Here is a 21,242-nt window from a genome sequence, read left to right as displayed (position 1 = left end):
TAGTCTGGGATTTAGTCTGGCTTGATCTTGGGCCAGTCTTATGCGTGCTGTCACTACTTTTATTTCCTATGTGCACGTGTTCCTCTTCCTCAGTGAAATTTCAACCTTTCTCTCTGTCTCTGTCGCCATCTTCATGTCTTGTGTATGAGGGTGTGTGTGCGTGTGTTTGTGTGGGAGGGGGGTTGTCGGTCTGTCTTTGTCTTTCTCACCCACTTCCTCGGCTTTTCTGATATTGTTGGTAGGATTTTTACTGGGCAATTTATTTTTACTATTACATAGGTAGGAAGTTGAATACTTTATCATTTCTTATTGTTATCACCGAACTATTCAAAGAGAGCTTACACTTTTATTTTTCTCCTAAAAATACATTTATTATTATAAAAATACATTTATATTTATGTATATCACAGAGTATTTTGGAGGGTATTTGATGAATCATATTCATGGACTCAGTATGTATTAATTAACTATCTCATTGGTGTTAGTTTGAATGCATTAACATTAAACTCAAGATTTAGCAGTAATGCATATGAAAGGAGAAATTAAAATCCCTTCCCCTTGGAATAAGATGAAGGCCAAATTTTAATTCTCTACTTCTTTCTCTTTGTGTTCTGTCATTTTCTGCCTGCATTCTGTCCATTTTATGACTCTGAGCTGGTGCCTGCCTGACATCAACTATGTTTTCTGTCCTTCTGCCTCTCCTTTTGTGCCGTAAACAAAGGGCTTTGATCTCTCTTGTATTGAACAGCACATAAAGCATCTCAGAGGGAAGAAGTGAGGAACACTTTACAGAAATCTTCAAAAGCACTTATAAGAAATTAAGTGCCTGAATCCAACTGAACCATATAACACACGAATAAATGCTATTAAGCAATATCCATAGGTTACTTCCAACATTTCCATTGGATATTAATTTTTATAAAATTGCTTTCGCTCTATTTTCTAATTTCAACACATATTACTAGAACATACATGTGCACATGCATTACTCATGTGGCAGAAGCATGGAAGGCTATATATATAATTTAAGATATAGCTCTGCACTAGCTTCGGCTATAAAAGTTGGTTATGCAGGAAATCCAAGGCAAATGAGGTTGGCTGTTATGTTGTAATCTTAAAGGAAGGCTAAAGATATTAGCTAAGGGCTCAGTAAGATATCAGTCTTATGTCTAAGTGACCTCAAGCTGTGTTACTTTGGCTCTGAGATCATTAAAGTCCAAGTCTCTCGGAATGTAAGATATATTTTCATAAACTCATATTACCACATTACACTAAGACATAAAATGAAAATAGTAATGCAGAGATATTCTTTTATTAGTAAAGTGAGTTTAAAAGAAGTGTAATGGTTTGGAAGTTTGATTCTTATTGCTCCAATATAATCTAGACAGAACTGATGAATGTACATTTTGATTAATCTTTATTTTTTAATATTATGTGCATGAGCATTTTATCTGGATATATGTAAGTGTGCCTTGTGTGGTCATGATGCCTGAAGCGGCTAGAAGTAGGTATATCACCCTTAGAACTGGAGGTACAACTGTTTATGACTTGCTATATTGGCACTCACATACGTGGATCCTTTATAAGCCAGAGTTGCTCTTGACTCCACAGCTGTCTCTCCAGCCTCAATATTTTAACAGGACATACATAAACTCAACTGATACACCATCTATATTTGTTTAGTGAATGAATGAATGATAATTAACAAAATATTAGAAATGCCTAGTAGCTTTATTTTCCCTAAGCCTTGTCTTTGTGTTTGAGATAATCACTTCTAACTTCTTGAAGTACTTTTGCCAGATGCTTTTCATTTATCTTTTCTAGATGCATCCCTAATGCTAATTCATTTAAGAAATCTTCCCAGCATGACATTTGGCATATAGCTCCTGTCACAGAAAAAAGTACAGTGTTCTGTTTTCAGTAGTAACATTGAGAATCATTCCTTATCCCTAGCTCTAGTGTAGAAATATAACTCTCCATATTTGGCATCAAACAATTAAACATCACTCCAATCCAACAATTTCTAATGCCATACTATTTCATCAATAAATAGAAAGCTTTTCTCTTTCTTTGTGTGAGTGCATGTATGATTTCATATGGATGAGTACATATTTGCATGTGTGTGCTCATAATCATACGTATGCACACAGAGGCCAGAGGTCCAGCTGTGTGTCTTACTCAATTACTCCCTTCCTTACTTTTTGAGACAGAGTCTCCAAAGCCAGAACACACATCTTTAGCTAGGCTCTTTGGCCTATGAGCTCCAATTTACCTGTTCCAGCTCCATAGAATTAAGATTACAGATTTATGCTGCTGTAAAAATTTGGCTTTTACATGACTTTCTGAGGATCTGAACATAGGTTTTCATGCTTACACAGGTGTTAATATATTGGCTAACCAAACTCCCCAACAGACAGATGGTATTCTCACCTTTTAACATTTGAGTACCATTATTAAAACGTAGGTGTGAACTCTGCTATTTTTATGTTCAGTCTGGCTATGGGCATGCTTACAGAATCTTTTAAATTCTGCATCATATGACATTTTTCCTGCAAATAAGTTTTGGGTTTTTTTGTTGTTAGTAACACAGTTCTGTCTTCCCCCTGTTAAAAATCACAACTTCCAAAAGAACTGCCATCTTAAACCTAAGTAAAGTCAATACAAGACAAAGAATAACACAGAAACTGAAAGAACATAGAGAATAAAGGCTGTCGTTGAAAGTACAGACTTGCCACTAAAGAATGTATTCAGGGCCTGGCGGTGGTGGCGCACGCCTTTAATCTCAGCATTCGGGAGGCAGAGCCAGGCGGATCGCTGTGAGTTCGAGGCCAGCCTGGGCTACCAAGTGAGCTCCAGGAAAGGGGCAAAACTACGCAAAAAGAATGTATTCGGTACTCTATATAGATGTAAATTTTCACTTAACTGTTTTTATAATTTCTACAAAAGAAGATTCAAGTTTTTACTTTTCTGAGGATTTGAACTCAACTTTATTGCAGCACTAGATCTTATTTTGTACTTAATTGTCATTTAAATAAAAGTATTAAGAAATAGACTTTCACATAGTAAATTACACCTTTGTTATTGTAACTCAAAAAATAAAAATATAAAGACTTAAAATTGTGTAAAATTAATCTTGAGCTTTCTACCGTGGCACCAATTTCCTTTCAGACAAGAGCATATATACACTTGTCATGAGATAAAGGCTATTGTGTCTCTAGGTATATTCGGCAATTGCTTAGATTGTTTCTAATACAGGGGGTGCTAGAATATCTGTGTATTCACATTAAGATGTGTATTTGTATGAATCTGTATATCCATGTGAATCCTGATTATGTTACTTATCTAATGTGCAAAGTGGAAAATGAAATTTCTTTAATTGAAAGGAATAAATCTACAACCTCACAAAAGTTTTAGTGTTGTTCAAATAAGACATTTATACTCTTACCCTTGTATTTCAAATGTGATCATATATATTGAATAAATAATGCTATTTGTTCTTTTATGTAAGTAAATTATAGGACTATGCATTCTTCAAGTTAAATCTGGACTTTTTTTCTACTCTAGAAGTCTGGTCATACAAAGATCTCTAAGCATTACAGTAGAGTATGTGTGATATATATACATATGAAACTTCCAAACATATAGCCTATCATGAGTTAGCTTGGGCTTTCCCCATTGGGAATTTTTTTTCTCTTACTCAAAAAATAAAATGAAATGAGGAAAGCCTGGTGTTGTTAAGGTCACATTAATCTATAATAAATTAGCTTTTAATGTGCTAAATATTAAGTCCACCCCAAAAGCTCATCAGTCTTCATTTTACGCTTCAGGTAAATGAGTCTGGGAGACAGATAGCTAACCAGGAAGCCGTCAGTCTTCAATGCCCAGATGTAGCATAAAAGAAACGGACATTAGCTGAAGCTCACTGTAATCTCAGAGGATCTTTACAGGTATTGGCTCAGCCATAAATTGACAAAGAACCTTGTTTGCCCTCAGCTGTCAAGAACCATAAGAAAAGATGTTTAAAAGGTTTTGAAAAACTAATGCATGGTCATTTCTGTAAACACCCCTGGTGGTATGCTGCTTGTATTATTTCCGTCTCCTGGAAGCACTGCGAATACAAGTACTAAAGTTTCAGAAATAGATTTTCATAGTAATAAATATTCCATCCCCAATTTCAAATAATCCTCAAGTTATATTTAAGAGTTATCAGAGGAGTTATATTGAAGACATTTAACTTAATATTGAGGAGTAAATGTAACTAACACTGAGTAGTGATAGCATTCCTGAAATTTATGTCATTCTTATTATATAGCCGTTAAAAATTAATTGTATGTTATAAGTTGGTCATTTTATAGAATGGATCTTAGGCTCTATAAAACTGAGATTCATCAGATTTATATCTAAAAAGTTCCCCACAGTAATAAATCTCGATATTAAAACTTTACCCCCTTTATTGAAATTAGTCACTTGCATACACAGCCTTATCAGGACACAATGAGAGTATTTTTTATTAATCTTTATGATATCATGTATTTTTTCTTATTCATTGGTTTTATTTTCAAGTGAAATTTCATGTCAACTGCATCAGTTTTACCTGTCTTAAAATAACGTGTTATTAACATTCCTTAAAACACCTTATAATAAATTTATACAATTTAATATTTTGCCCTTTAATTGATACTAGCCCTCATACTTATCTGGTGGCTCACCCCTGGAAGAAAACTAATTTTACATCTATCAACAGCTATTAATTATATGTAACTTGATATCTACTAGTGAAGCCTTGAGTGGTTTACTATACCCGCACTGGCATGTCAACTGATGTTATTATTAGACAGATATTGTTAGGCAACCTGTTGATATTTCACTGGAACATGTTTCCTGTCATATATAGAAAACACTATATCCCAGCAGATGTCATGATTATCATGCTTTTATGACCTTTCTTCCCACTCTTCCATTATGTTCTCCCAGTCTTAAGTTTAGGGTTGCATTGTCAGTATACCAATTTTGGTTGCACACAGCATAGTCACTTCATTGTTCTCTGCATTTCCAACAGATGTAGATTACTGTAAAGGTCTATATATGACTTGAAAGTAAATGTCTTTAATTAGAGGTGATAGTTACCACTTCTCTGTGGATATAAAGGTAAGTATTTAGAATGCAGTTAGAAACTATAATAGTTTAGGAAAATGGCAATAGTAGGTTTTCCTCTAAGGTACTTGTCCTCGCCAGCATTAGATATTTGGCTACATTTTCAGTATCAGCCATTAATTCCCTTCTGTTGAGCAGGTCTTATAAAACTGCCCCTGTTTTACCTGAGATAGTGAACATGAGAAGATGAACATTGTGGTGATATTTTATTTGCATGTTAATAAATAAAGTTTGCCCGGAGATCAGAGGACTTTGATAACCATCCATAAACAGAAGTCAGGTGGAAGTAGCACGCACCCTTCATCTGATCACATGGCAGGCAGAGTCTCTGTGCTTTCAAGGACACAGCCAAGCATGGTGACACACAAGTTTAATCCCAGTACCAACCATAAAGACCTGGAGGTCTGTGCAGACAGGCAGTGATGAAGAAGTGAGGTGGATGGGCTAAGAGACAATGAGAAGGCAGAACAGCAAAGCAATAAAGCCACAGGTTAGACAGGAAGAAGCTGGTTCTCATAGGAAGCTAAGGAGGCATGGTGAGCTAAGGCTAGTTGGTGGCTATCACTCTCTGATCTCTATGGCTTTCATCCCTATATTTGGCTCTGTGCTTCTTATTTAATGAGACTGTTTAGAAATTCGTCTACGAGAACATACATTCAATCTTTCTGAATCAATAAACTTAAGATGATTATCTTGCCAAAATCAATTTACAGATTCCAATGCAGCCCCAGTTAAAAGCCTACAATATTCTTCAGATAAAATAAAAACCAACAAAATGCATATGAAACTAAAACAGACCCAAGAATAGCAAAAGTAATATTGCACAAAAGGAACAATGTTAGGTGGATTATCATAGCAGATATTAAACTGCATTATAGAGCTATAGTAAAACAAACCACATAGCACTGGCACAAAAATAGCCATGAAGACCAATGGAACAGAATCAAAGACCCAAACATTGGTACATATAACAACTGTCAGCTAGTTCTTTACAAGGTTGCCAAAAATACCCAGTAGAGAAAAGACAGTCTATTCAATAAATGGAATTAGGAAAGCTGGATGTCTGAATGTCGAAGGAAGAATTTAGACTCCCTGATTAATATTTATTTAAATACTGCTGCAAGGAAAATGCTGCATCAAACATTGTTATTTCTAACATTGGACAATGAGGGAAAGGTACTAAATTTTTAATATAATGTAAGATTAGATTTAGTCTATACCACTTGGGAAAGGTATTGGAAGGCTACCCATTAACTGACATTAAGGAAAATTTATCACAGTATATCTTTTGAATTATGGTGAATCGTGAGGTTAGTTTTTTGTAGTTGGAAGATTTCCTGTGTCCCCGACTGCTGGCAGTCAGAACAAATCTCGCTTACAAGTATCCCCAAGTAAACACACAGAGGATTATATTAATTATAACTGCATGGTCATGGCTCAAGCCTTTTGCTAGCTAGCTCTTATAACATAAATTAGCCGATAACTATTAATTTATGTATCTTCACATGTTCCATAGCTTTATCGGCATCCCATTATACATTGCTCCTTGGGAGGCTTGCTGGTGTCTCTCCCTACCTTCTTCCTGTCTCTCTCTTTGAATTTCCCACATGCCTCTAAGCTGCCTTGCCATAGGCCAAACAGCTTTATTTATCAACCAATCAGAGCAACACATTTGCGCAGTATCCAGGAAGACATTCCCCCATCAGTTTTTGATGTGTGCTGCAGTGCAAGTACTAGTCTAGGGATTTCATTATTTCATGAATTAGTGTTTCTTCAAGGAAACCAGTTAGGATACTAACTACTACTAGTGCTAAAAGTATGAATACTATCAATATTACCATTATTATCATCATTATCATTATTATTATTATTATTATTATTATTATTATTATTTGGATGTGATATTGTTGGTGTAAGCACATTCATGATATAAAAAGAGGACAGATGATTCTGGGACTTAGTTCCTTCCTTCACCATGGATTCTGGGAATTGAACTCAGTTTCTCAGGCTTAATCAACAGTCACTTCCCCTTGTAGAGCCTAGTTACAGGACCTAGGATTCTTTTTAAGTAATTCCAGCATTGTTTAGTAAGGGGATAAGGATTTACACATAAATCAGCCATTTGTTCTCTGTTTTCGCATGATGTTTTCTAAGCCTGAAACTATAGCCTGTCACTATGCAATACAGTCAGTAACCATTTTTATCACTATTCTGTATTTATTCCTAGGGCATAATGTCATGAGTCCTGTGCCATATTTCTACTCTTTTTGTCCATCCTAGAAGATTAATTTCTAATCCCTAAGTCAGTGAAACTATCAAACTCATCATCGGAAGATTTTAAAGTGGGACACTTATTCCTTTAAACCTACATTTGCAGAAATGATACTTCAGATACAGTAGATACTACTTAACTAGCAGATTACTTTGGTTATATTATTATAGACTTGCTTTGTAATGAACAAAATTAAGTAATTTATAAAAATAAAAGCACAGGGAATGAAATTGTTCAGTATTTTCAAGTTGTCTCCTGTGGGTTCTATGGTTGGTGCCAGTGTGTTCTTGTAGTTTATCAGGACTGCTTTGTTTTTTACTTTGTGAGTGAAGTGTATGAGTAAGTACTCAAAGGAGGAATTGTACAAGAACTCCAAATTCCTGTGAATGTTAGCCTGCCTGATAACTCAGTCAGCTGGACTAAAACAAAATAGAAATATTTCTAATCACCAAGGTGATTTAGAATAATCTGACTCAAAAACATAAGTGGAGGTGGTTAGTGTGGTTAAGGAATGTCTAATTCCTAATCAGTACCAATAGATATTAGGCTTCTATACCCTCCCAGCATCCTGGTTGAAATGGCTCTATTTCCCCTGATACTTATTGTTTGAAGGCACATTGCTAGAATACCTTACTTATATTTAAAATGGAGAATTCTATTTGAATAGTTCTGTACCCAACCTGTTTATAAACCAAGGAGGAAATATAATTTATACTCATATAATTATTAATAGCTTATTTGTAAATAATCTAAGTATCTAAATGATTGCATTTTTTTCTGAACCTAATTTGTATATGAGTGGTTGTTAAATGAATATCATTACAATGCTGGTATTAATAGGAAGGGGACTTTCTTGATTTTATATTTCTTCTCACTTAAAAATTCTTTTTATTCATTTAAAAAAAATGCTTGAAACTAAATTCACCCAAGGTCACATGCGTCTCAACTGGAAGTGATGGAAATGTACCCTCCTTTTAAGTTCATTAACACTGAATTTTAATTCAGTCTCTTTACAAGTATAGACATATTTGAATTTAAAGACACTGAGACTATATATATATATATATATATATATATATATATGTCATATACCTTAGTGCAAGGTAAAATCTTGCACTAAGAATTAAATATATTAAACTTTGTATCCCTAAACAAGAATAGAGAACATACTGATCTTGATAAACAAGCTTTGTCGCTTGATATTTGGAACACTCTTTACCAAGAGTAACATGATAGACAATTGACTAAAACATTATTGCCTGAATAATAACAGATTCAACTATAGAAATTATACACTATATATATACTAAATTTCACTTTATAATAAACTGTTAATGTATTAATGTGACAAACCAACATTATCAGTAAAATTATGAAGATGCAAAGCAGATGGTCAAAACTGGTAGTAGGTGTAAGAAACATGCATCACACAATGGCAAAAAGAAGCCATGACACATTCATCATGGTGCATCTCTGAGGGTTATAGAAATTTCTAGGTGTCTGGGTTGCTTCCGTAGGAAAGTGACAAAGCCCATTCAAGATTATTTGCTGAAATTATACATTATTTGTATTAGCATATTGCCTATTGTATGTTTTATTACATCTTTCTCTTCTTAAATTTATGTTTTCTATGAGCCATCTTAGGCTATATTGAAAATCGAAGCTTAATTTTTTTTTAGTGGGTTGTCATAATATATTCATGGATGATGTGGAACTCACTATATAAACCAGGCAGTCCTCTCTATCTCAGAAAGATCCTCCTTCCTCTGTCTACTGAGTCTGAGATTAAAATGTACACCAACATACATGGGCCCTTTAAATTTTATTATTGTAAAAAATATTGGTGGTAAATCTGAATTAGAAGGAACTAAGTAGTTTTGATCACAGGTACCCAAAATGGAAAATAATTGAAAAAGGTAAAATCTTGCACTAAGAATTAAATATATTAAACTTTGTATCCCTAAACAAGAATAGAGAACATACTGATCTTGATAAACAAGCTTTCTCTCTTGATATTTGGAACACTCTTTACCAAGAGTAACATGATAGACAATTGGCTACAACATTATTGCCTGAATAATAACAGATTCAACTATAGAAATTATACACTATAGAAATAAAACACTACTGGGCAGTGGTGGCACACGTCTTTGATCCCAGCACTTGCAAGGCAGAGGCAGGTGGATCTCTGTGAGTTGGAGGCCAGCCTGGGCTACAGAATGAGTTCCAGGAAAGGCACAAATCTACACAGAGAAACCCTGTCTTGAAAAATCAATAAATAAATAAATAAATAAATAAATAAATAAATAAATAAATAATGAAAATTAAAAAAGAAAGAAACACTGAAGGAAAAGAAATTGAATTGTGTATCATAATATAAAATTTCATATTGGAAGAGGTCACGAAGTGACAAACTAAAAGGCTTAAAATAGAATAGAATTAAATATAACTTTTTCAATTTTTGTTATATCCTGCATTTAGGATTTATGATTTTTTATTAGATGTTTGTTAGAGGGACTTGCTCAGTGGCCCTGTCTAGATTTGAATGTTTGGACTTGAGTGTCATGATTTTTCACTGACTTCAGGTCAGTTTTGAATATATGCATAATATCTTTAAAAGCTATAAAGGGTAATAGGCAAGTAGAATACCCTTAGCCCATTTACATTTAGATGAATATATTTCAGAATGACACTTTCCCTCAAGAGAAACAGAATCAGTGTAATCCCCTCTATATTTTTTTTATTTCTTCGTATCAAAATCCATTGTGCTTTGTTTTTTAAATGAACATTGTCATAATTTATCTTCTTTATTATCATGGAGGAAACAAGCAATCCAGGCACATAGTCCCTAATATTTTTTACATAATACCTTCTTGAATCTCATTTGCATGACTATGAATATACTTAGTGTGCTTAAAGCCAATTATCTAATGTTTTCTAAATTGTTCAAGGCAGTAAGCCAGATTTTTCTAAGTCATAAGAATATTCATTTTGACAGTTGATAGCATTTGAGATTTCTGTATTAATTATTCTGTTTACATAAAATGAGCTTTGAATAATTGTGCATTCTTATTACACACATTCTAAAATTTACCCAGAAATTACATGGATTCCTAAACAGTATGAGATGACTAATTTAATTTAATGTAATGCAAATATATCATTGTTCATGTATCACAAAATAGAATCACTACACTTAGAATAAATAGCTGATTTTAATGAGGCAAATATTTCTAAATATAGATGACACTGGAAAATAATGATTTCACTATGAAAATATAGATTAATATTTATTGATTTCACTAATATTCTGTTATTCCTATTGTTACAAAATAACAATTTGTTCAAGCTACAATATCAAGAAACATGGAAACTAATATTTCAGATGAAATTCTGTTCAATATTTTGACATTAGTAAAAAAAATGGTATTGGCTAAACTTTTTTCAGTATTTTACTCCAGAGATACACAATAAAAGAGAATTTGAGAACAAATAATTTAAAACATAAATAAATTTTCATAAGTTAATGCTTTAGACAGAAGTAGTGTGATTTATACTTAAAAATTCTCCCATGGGTGTTTTGTTAATTGGTTACTCTGGTGTTGTCTAAGGAGTTTTATTGTTACTATTTCATAGGAACTCAAAGATCTACTCCTCAGAAGGCTCTGTGGGTTTTCCCATTTCTTTCCTTTGTCTAGCTGTAAGCCTAAACTGTATTCTAATATTGAGTTACTACAAATGTCACAGTTAAAATTAGTATTTATAAAGTTTAACTGTGCTTCAGAATTTATAAAAATATTAAACACATTCTACCACATGGTCATCAAATAGTTCTTTGAAAGGTATGATTCTCCCAGTCTACAGTGAAGAAAATAGATCAGAATGAAAGATAAAACCGACAATTTGAAGCACCAATCTTATGAGCTTATTATCTATAAAATATGTTTTCTGACATGTTACTAGTCAGTCACTCATGTCATAGACCTGCAGCATGTCCAACACATGATTTAAACATGGACCATGAACAAGGAGACCACAGCTCTTAACTATGATATAGCACTAAATCAATTTAGAACACCACTGAAGCTTACAGCTGGACAAATGGGAGAGATGGGAGTGTTCTTGTTGCTACTGAGGCATGGTCTTTGCAGTTCCTAGGAAATGGTAATATTATCACTCTTAATCAACTCCAAAATGATAACTTCAGCATATGAGACATGGAACTTTAAACACAACTTGTTTTTCTGCTGAGAGAGAACTGTGTGCCTTCTCTAGCATCTGGCAGTCCATCCTTTTCCCACATTTCATCACAAAGAGTAACTGAACCTCTGCTTCATGCACAGATGATGTGAATCTTCTTGTTCTTATAACCTGCTGAATTAACATCATCTTAGCAGGTTGTACTTTAATCATCATGGGTTTTACTTCCCCTATGACTACATTAATTTTCTTTCTACAGTTTTCTAGCACCTTACAATATTTATCTGACTTTCTATTGTATTTAATCTCCTAATATTTACCTATTGTGTTTTGATTTAATCTATATACTTAAAATTATAGCTACAAAATAGTAGATAAATGTATTGGGTGAAAAAGAAAACAAAATTCATTATATTTTTTACTGACTTTACAAGATATTTCATACTTCAAGACATTTACTATGTCTTTGACTAATACATGTACATATGTGAATCCCTATATTTTGGAGTTTAGAAAAAAATTGGAATGACAATTCTTTTAGCTTGAAGAAGAATCATATTTAGTGTCTTGAGAATAACTTATTCCAAAGTATAATGATAATTTCAATGTATTTTGTTACAACTTTTATCTGTAAGTTTAGAAGAGATTTGAGATCTATGTGAAAATATGCAGTCCAGTATCATCAATTAAAAAACAATCCAAATTGTTATTATTATATTATTATAAATGTATTTATAAAATATCTTATAGATCTTTTTATTTAGACATTGTATCAGTGATCATTTTAAGTAACTTCAGTCCTCACTCATAATTATTTATTTTTGTCTTCCTGAAACAAAAGTTTATATTTCTTCCAGCTTTTTACATTTTATGATCTTACTTATCAAAGCTACTTTTCATTCACATATATGTCTGCTGTGGTTGAGTTATGACAGTGCCTCTTCTGTTAATGGTAGCATTCCAAACTATTTATCATTAACCAAATGAAAAAATGCTACATAAATATCTGCAAGGAAATAGTTTTTGGTCAAACTGTAGTAATATATAAGATTTATATTTATCAAGAAAACTATGAATTTTAAGAATGAGGCAAAAGTCCTTCAGCTTATTCCCTTGCAATACATTAACACACTTTTCTTGAATTTCAGTGGCACCTGAAATAACTGACTCTGTATTCACACAGTACATTTACTTGCACATGTTGCAATAGCTGCTTTTTGGAACGATGATTACTACCAAGACTTAAGGTTAATAAAATATAAAACTGAAACAGATTTCACTATTAGTCATGGAACAAGCATTATTTGCCACGAAGAACTATCACAGTCTTACATTTTTTCTTTACTGATAAGTGAAATATTATTACCTCATTGTTTAGTCTTTACAAGGTTTCCAGCAAATTTAAGTGGGTGATTCAAGCAACTTCGTATGGATTTCTGAAACTCCATGTCACCTTCAGTATGCCCAGGCACACTAATTCAAATGTAGTGTTAATGAACTTTTACACTTAGGGTTTAGGATGATTGTATCCTACTTACTTTATCTGCTGGGGAAATACAACGCAAGTGTTATAACAACTGATGAATTAAAGACTTTTCTATTAAGTATTACTCACAACTAAAGATACCATGTTGGAGATTTTTATGGGAGTTGAATAGGATGGATTATTGAAATGTGCATGCTTAGGAAGGGAAATGGGGAGGGGGAGGTCTTTTCTCTGCATTGGGAGCTTTTTAGTTCCACTAGTTCAGTGAGAGTAGAGCTCAGGACAACTTGTCTACACTGTCCCAGTTCTCTCTGAGGCAGCTGTAAATGAGGAGGCACCAGACCCTTACTGTGCTGGAAGCCATCCTATTCCACCAGGAAAGCTCATTTTAGAAGGAAACTGGCACTCTTCACGACAGTGTGCAAGATAAACTGTGTTGATGTGGCCTTGTTAAGCTAATGGATCAGCACACTTTTAATAAACTCTGTATTTTATCCAGGGATATTCTGTCTTTATGAACCAGTAAATACCATTTAACATGTAAGCTTTGCTAGACAAGGGAAGTCCAATTACTGAGCATGTAAAATTGCAGGCGAGAATGGCAGGAGGGAAGAAACACAATGACACTGTGTCCACATTAATATTGAATTAAATTACTGCATAACCCAAAGCAGAAAACTGCACCTTGTCTCTGGAAACACACGGAACACCTACCTATGAACCAATTGTCAGAAAACACGGGGAGATCCTCTTTAATGCTGGCTTGTTTCCTCTAGAAGATTCTAGAGTATCTCTGTTGTTAAGACATTGTATTTGCTAATTTAGCCAAACTAAATTTAAGATTCTGCTCACAAGATTCCTAAACCATCTTTACTAATGTACTATGTATTTGTTAACGTGGTAGCCACCTTAATGTAAGTAATCTGCTGTCATTGCCTCTGGATCAAGTGAGTTATTTAAGTTTCTATTTTAAACAATCCTGATTTTGATTCTACCTTAAAACTAAACCCAAAAGGTGTATAAAGATATGCATATCACACTTAGTTTTTTAAGCTCCAAATGTTTTCCAAATATGTAAGGATGAAGTACAAAATACTTATGCTTTCCCAAACTAATGTTTACAGAAGGGTTTCTTTCCACATACCAAATTTTCCTCATTTTCTTTGCTCTGGAAAAAACTCCCTTCTAACTCCTAGAGTTTTCTTTTACTTCTCTTGTATTAGATGTATGATATGTAATACTGTACATATCTTCTCATTAGAATTTTTTCTAAAGCCAGGTAAACATAATACACAGAACAGATTTTCCATTAAAAAATAGTACTCACATTGATTAACTAAAATATTGAGCAAAACTCTGGTCAAAGCATTGGTTAAACTAATTGTGTTTAATAATCATTATTTTAAAATCATGAAAAATATACAGAAAAGACATAATTGGAAAAGGAAACTCAAGGCTAAGCTAATTTTCACATGTGGAAAGCATCATAAATTATATTAATCTATTAATAAAAGAAAAATATATTCTTTCAGCTCTGAAAATAATGTACTGTTTCCATTATATCTTACTCAATTATGTTGTTTATAGAAACATGGTATATATTTATATATATTTAGGATGTTTTTTCATTGTATAATCATACAAATATAATTATATGCGTTAATTATTTTGTAGACTTTTCTACTTGAAATTAGAACCAATTCCAAGTCATTTCTAAGTTCAATATTTCATAAATAAACAATTTGGAAATATTAAACTGTCAAATAAGTATAATTATTAAATTATCCAGCAATTGAAATAAATCTTATAGAGAAACTTTCTAGACAGCAAGGACTTTTCTAAATTTTTCTTAGTATATTCTGAGTTATAGTAAATTGTCTCCATGAATTTACTTATCATTTAAGACATTACTTCCTGCTGTTACTTGCACATGCTTGCCTATAGGTCATTACTGTATCATCCACATAGAACTCCAAATTTGTTAGACATCTTCCTGCCTATTTATTTACAGCAAGGGTCACCCAGGTGTGTCCCCAAGAGTGCTGGTTAGTTCTATCAGCTTCCCAAGCTTTTCTAGCTATTGTTTTCTGATAATTTTCTTATTCTTGGTAGTACAAAGGGAAAATACTTTAACTCCTCCTCAACTTATACAAATGACTTCTGTTTTTGATTATGGTATATTTATCCAGTTTTCTCAAAAATCCAAATGTTTCCTGTGGAATGTAGGCTTAAATTATGTCTATATTGTTTCTAAGATCCTGACTAAAGAATTCAGGAAACATAACTATGAAAAATTTGAATTTTAAAATTCAATGAATACAGAACTTGGAGATATAACTCCATGGTAGAACTCTTACTCTGTATATGCAAGATACTGGGTTCATTTACCACTACTTCAAAATGAATAAAAAAAGGAATTAAAATGTTAAACGTATTAATATTGAATACTATTATTTATAAATAATCAAATAGTTATACAATGAATTCATTTAGAATAATTCAGAATTTTATAAAATATTGACATTTCTTTGTATCATAGAAAGCATATACAGACTGAAAGAAACTTCTCATACACAATCATTTTAATATTTATTAATATGGAGTCTCCATTACTTGTAGTCACTGCTCAGATAGTCACATGTCTTCTCAAAGTTGTCAGTGAGTTCTTAAAATCTAAATTTGAAAGAACATATATTCAAAATCAGTTATGGGGATCTACACTTTTTCTGGATAGTAATTTGATAAAACTAAAATCTATCATTTGGCTAGACACAGTCTTCAACAACAGAGAATAAATATTTTCTTCAAGGACTGCTGAGCTATCTGTAAGCTACATTTAAAAATGTACACAGTTTTGATGTAGGCTTCCTATCTTTCTGCCTTTTAACTCCTTTCACACATCCCCTCTGCACTCCACCCTTACTCCCACCCCAGAACCTCTTCTATAATGTTCCCTGAGCCTAAGGGCTATGAGTTGTCCTGTAGATATAACTGGGGATGGGTAACCCAAGGTCACTTAGTCTCTATTTTGATGATTTGTATATCTCTGTAGTAGCTTCACTTTGCTTCAAGAAGAAGCCCCGTTTGAGGAAATTTGGTAAGAAAGCTACTCGTCTCACAGGTATGGGAATAAACATTTAGAATATAGTTACAGGTTTTGCTGACTTAGGAAAATGGAAGTAGTAGTATTTTAGTAATGTTATTTAGTAGTAGTATTCTCTTGTGTAGTGTCTATGACCTCTCCAGCCTTGAGTAGTTGCTTAGTTTTACATTGTCAGATACGAATTAATTCTTGAAGCATTTTCTTGAGCAATGAGGGCCCTTGTAGCTTATTCAAACCCAAGCTGTCACCCCTGAACATGTGTTTACTGGATCAACAGTAAATGTACTCATTAATTTTCATTTATATCTAAAAATAATAATTGTAGAAGAAAAAGTTTGTGAACTTGAAAGTGGAGGGTTAGGGTGAAGGAATAGAAGAGGTGGAAAGGATGCAATAATAGCATGCTCATGCAAGAAATTCTAAAAACAATTTAAATTTTTTTAAATTGTTAATCACAATAAGCTAATGGCAAATTCATTTTGTCAACTCTTAATATTACCATTCAATTTCCTTAGAAAATTTTCTGTTAAAATCCCAAAGATATTCATCATTTATAATCTGTGATTTATTATTATTTCTTTGCATTTTCTTATATTTATACTATGTTTAACAGATCTTCAGTCTACTTACACTTTTAAACATACTAATTAGCAAAAGTAGGTCCTTTCCATATATATTTTGTCTGAGGATAATGGCCTTTTTAGGGAAGCCTGAGAAAATAGAGATAATGGTCAAGTCTTAGGAAAACTAGTTGTAACATTTGTTGGCCAGTCTCAGTACTGTTTCCATACAGAGGGAACAATACATATGTCACCTGTCTGGTAGTCTTTCTTGCTTTATTTCTTTATATTTGTAGGAAGATTTTCAGGAGGTTTTCCTCAATCAAACCTAATCTCTATTAATCTTGAATGAATCCACAGCCTTTCTAGTTCTGTGGGAACAAAAGCATAACCTCTTTCCCAACACAAAACATTTTCTGAATTCCATTTTTTAAGTTAAGTCATACCCAATGCATCTAGGCTGGTTTAGTTCAGCAGTCCCTTGCACAATTCCATGTCTCTCAGCAGCTGTCATTTGCACATCAGTGTTCAAAAAATTCAAAGTTAATACACTATACAGGATACAGACCCCTTGTGTGTTTCCCGTCTCTTATGTGTTTTTCCCTTTATATTACTTTACCCTCTCTTTAAAGACTTTACCATTATTTTTTAAATATTTATTTTTTCCTGTGACCATCTATACTCATTTTCTTGTCTTTCTTAAGCCTATGCACATTTTTAAACACACTGTAACCTGTTTAGAGGATTTTTCCATCTAGACCTGTCTTCATTGCATGTCTCTAGTTTTTTTCTGACTCTGTGAGCCAAACTTAAACCTCTAAGTGGCTTTGTACTAGTGTCTGGCTCTGTCCAACTCAGGTTCAGGCTTTATGCCCCTTGAACCTGACCAAGAGCTGTGTTCAACTGGGAGCTAAGTCTAACTGTCCCAGCTCTAGGAAGCTGGTGCTTGGCACTGTGACAGGCATTTTTTACTTAGCTTGCTATTTCTACTAATCATGCCAGTTACTCAAGTGCTCACTATATGGAAGAGACTCTTTAAGGAGCCATATCCTCTCTCTCTCTCTCTCTCTCTCTCTCTCTCTCTCTCTCTCTCTCTCTCTCTCTCTCTCTCTCTCTTTCAGCTTTCTCAGGCACTGTATGGAAATCTGGGGTCCATGTTGGTATGTCAAATATAACAGTCTTTTGGGCCTCCAACCAGCTCCCAAATCATGACATGAAGACTTATTAGTTATGAATGCTCAGCCTTATCATATGGTTGTCCCACTACCTCTTATAACTTAAATTAGCTTTTTTTCTCTTCATCTACATTTTGCCTCAGTGCTTTTTCCCCTTTCATTTTGTATGTCCTGATTCATGTCTGTCTGTCTGACAACTGCCTGGCTGGCTGGTTCTGGGAGTCTTCTTCTCTTTCTCCCTTGTTCTCTCTCTTCTCAAGCCTAGATTCCTTCTCCCATTTATTCTTTCTGCTCACCAGCCCTCCCTATTCCTCTATCCCTGGCTAGCTACTGGCCTTTTAGCTTTTTTTTTTCTTTCCTTTTATTTTATTTTACAATACCATTCAATTCTACATAACAGCCACAGATTCTCTTGTTCTCCCCCTTCCTGGCCCCCTCCCCTTCCCCCCAGCCCATCCCCCATTCCCACCTCCTCCAGGGCAAAGCCTCCCCCGAGGACTGAGATCGACCTGGTAGACTCAGTCCAGAGTGAGAAAGAAGAGGGTTTATATGAGCGAGAATTGTTGAAACCAAGGTTGGATAAAGCACAGGGACAAATAGCCAAATGAATGGAAACACATGAACTATGAACCAAAGGCTGAGGGGCCCCCAACTGGATCAGGCCCTCTGAATAGGTGAGACAGTTGATTGCCTTTCAGCTTTTTATTAGACCAATTGGGTGCCTTAGGCAGGCAAGGTGAAATAGCAACACATCTTTACATAATTTAATAACTGCAGTATAAACAAAAGCAACACACCTGTACACAATTAAACAATTGCAGCATTAACAAATGTAACACACATTATATACTTTAAGTAATATTCAACAACAATTAGTTATGTTGTCTTGTAAACTGCTAGGTGAATGTTGGATTTCAAAACTTCAAGATAAATGTAAGCTTTCCCTTTCTTGAATGTTCACAACACAGAATTCCAGTGCACTGACAATTGAGTCTATATTTATACTAATAGGTTAATGTATTAGTAAAGAAAACATTAAATTGACTACAGCCAGGAGCAAAATGTTAACAGTACTTCAGAAGTCAGCTAAGCAAGTTCCCTGGAGATTTTCTTTCATGAGACCCAAGGGACTTAAAGCAAATGTTTAAAGTAAGAAACTCACAAGAACTTGGTAGATTTGATGTCATAAATATCTGAAGATATGTATAAATATGCATGTGAGGGTGCAGAGAGATGGATTGGTGGTTTTAGGCACCAATTTTTCTACCAGATCCCTGATTTCCAGCACTCATTACAGGTAGCTCACAACCACCTGTAACTCTGGCTTCAAGGGATGTGATGCCCTTATAGGTCTCTATGGGCATCTATACTGATGCACACATATCCTCTCCCCACATATACAAAAAAATATGATTTAAGAAAGCAAATCTTTAAAATTACACTTGATATTTTGACTAAGGAGCAAAGCACATTTGTACGTCGATAAAATGGAAGAATAAAGGTTTCAAATTGTAGATGGGGGATGTGGTGTTGTTTGCCCATACTTTGTAGTAAATGGGGATGTGGTGGTGTTTGCCCATACTTTGTAGATGGGGATGTGGTGTTGTTTGCCCATACTTTGTAGATAGGGATGTGGTGTTGTTTGCCCATACTTTGTAGATGGGGATGTGGTGGTGTTTGCCTGTACTTTGTAGATGGAGATGTGGTAGTGTTTGCCCGTACTTTGTATCAATTGCAAAACTAAGCTGGGGTGCTGGTATTGCTGATTTGAAACCCAACTGTACTCCAGAAACGCTATTAAAAAAAGGAAAGAGCCGGGCGGTGGTGGCGCACGCCTTTAATCCCAGCACTCGGGAGGCAGAGCCAGGCGGATCGCTGTGAGTTCGAGGCCAGCCTGGGCTACCAAGTGAGCTCCAGGAAAGGCGCAAAGCTACGCAGAGAAACCCTGTCTCGAAAAACCAAAATAAATAAATAAATAAATAAATAAATAAATAAATAAATAAATAAATAAATAAATAAAGGAAAGAAAGAAGAAGAAAAAGGAAATAAGGGGGGAAGGAAGAAGAAAGAGAGGGAAATGTGAAACAGAGACAGAGGGAGCCAGACGCAAAGAGATGAAGACAGACTATGAGGGAATCAATCAAGGAAGGAGACCATTTTCTGTTAATGTGTCTGAACAGTTCAACTAACTCTTTGCACAGGAAGAACACACTACTTACTTTTAAGCAGTTACTAACACATAGTGCAATAATAGAGAAGAGCGCCAGTGTACTACAAATGCCAAGGTGCTATTTCTATTATAGGAGTAAATCTCTCTCCTTTTGTATGAACTATATTAAACAACATCAGCTTAATTACTATCCATACTAACCATGTCCCTCATTGTGGTGTCAGAATAATTAGTGAAAGCAGCTTAAAAGGAACTAATGGACTATTTTGATTCACAATTTAAGGGTCTAGTACATTGGTGTGAAAGGCATGGTTGTAGGATATGAGATAACACTAATTCTACCTTGAGTTGATTCTGTCAGAGAATTTTACCACACTTTAGGAAAAGAAGCCAAGACACGCCAATCCATGCTGTGTTTTCTAAAAATTATGTATAAGAATAGAGAACAAGAGGATGTCAGACAGTAACATTAACCTGTCTCCACACAGGTGTCATACTCTCCAGCTCCTCATTCCAAAGAAAGTAGGGCACAGGCAGAACATTCTCAAAGGGAATAAGTCCTTGGAAGAATTAGACCAAATTTCACTTGTTTAAAATTGTAAAACAAAATTACACATAAAGGAACATTCAAAGAATGATAACTGAAAAGAGAAAAAAAATCTAAAGCATTTTCTCCTCCCTGTATTGACTTTTTCACTTATATATTCAACATATTATGATGATATTTATACTTCCCTCATTACCCTTAGGTATCTTTCTTAACTTTTACTGTGAACCTCTTCTTACCATGTAGTCACTAGGTAGCTACACAATTAGAGGAAATGATATTCTTTCCTTCAGCAAACATTTTCAGTCATCAGCCACCCTGTCCTCCAAGGAAGGGATTGGTAGAATTCTCTTCAGCCTTAAAAATATCAGTAAAACAAGCTATGATGGATTCATGGAGCCATGTAAATTTTAGAAAAATAAATGATACTTGAAAGTTGTTTCAAGTGTGTTAACTCAATCCCAGCAAGATAAAGCATTTTTCTCTGTAAGAAAAGTGTTTGAAAATTATTACTACTAGGAATCTATTAGGTTTTTGTACACCAATTAATTTAGACTTGAATTTATGCTGTATTT

The 21,242-nt window shown here is 34.1% G+C and overlaps 1 protein-coding gene across 3 annotated transcripts in view; it reads left to right on the top strand.

Moving 5' to 3' along the window:
* The window catches only part of Cdh12 (cadherin 12), a 1,003,328-nt gene that overhangs the window by 429,058 nt on the left and 553,028 nt on the right, over nucleotides 1–21,242 (top strand). Inside the window, exon 3 of one of the 3 annotated variants that reach the window (XM_028868192.2) lies at nucleotides 3,828–3,947. The exons of the other annotated variants lie outside the window; for them this stretch is intronic. The gene's annotated coding sequence lies outside the window, so the exon portion shown is untranslated. The remainder of the gene's footprint in view (nucleotides 1–3,827; nucleotides 3,948–21,242) is intronic. 3 annotated transcript variants of the gene reach the window in all.

Source organism: Peromyscus leucopus, chromosome 11, assembly GCF_004664715.2.
Source record: "Peromyscus leucopus breed LL Stock chromosome 11, UCI_PerLeu_2.1, whole genome shotgun sequence".
Lineage (NCBI taxonomy): Eukaryota > Metazoa > Chordata > Mammalia > Rodentia > Cricetidae > Peromyscus > Peromyscus leucopus.
The sequence above is the reverse complement of the archived record's forward strand: the minus strand, read 5'-3'. Positions and strand labels throughout refer to the sequence as shown.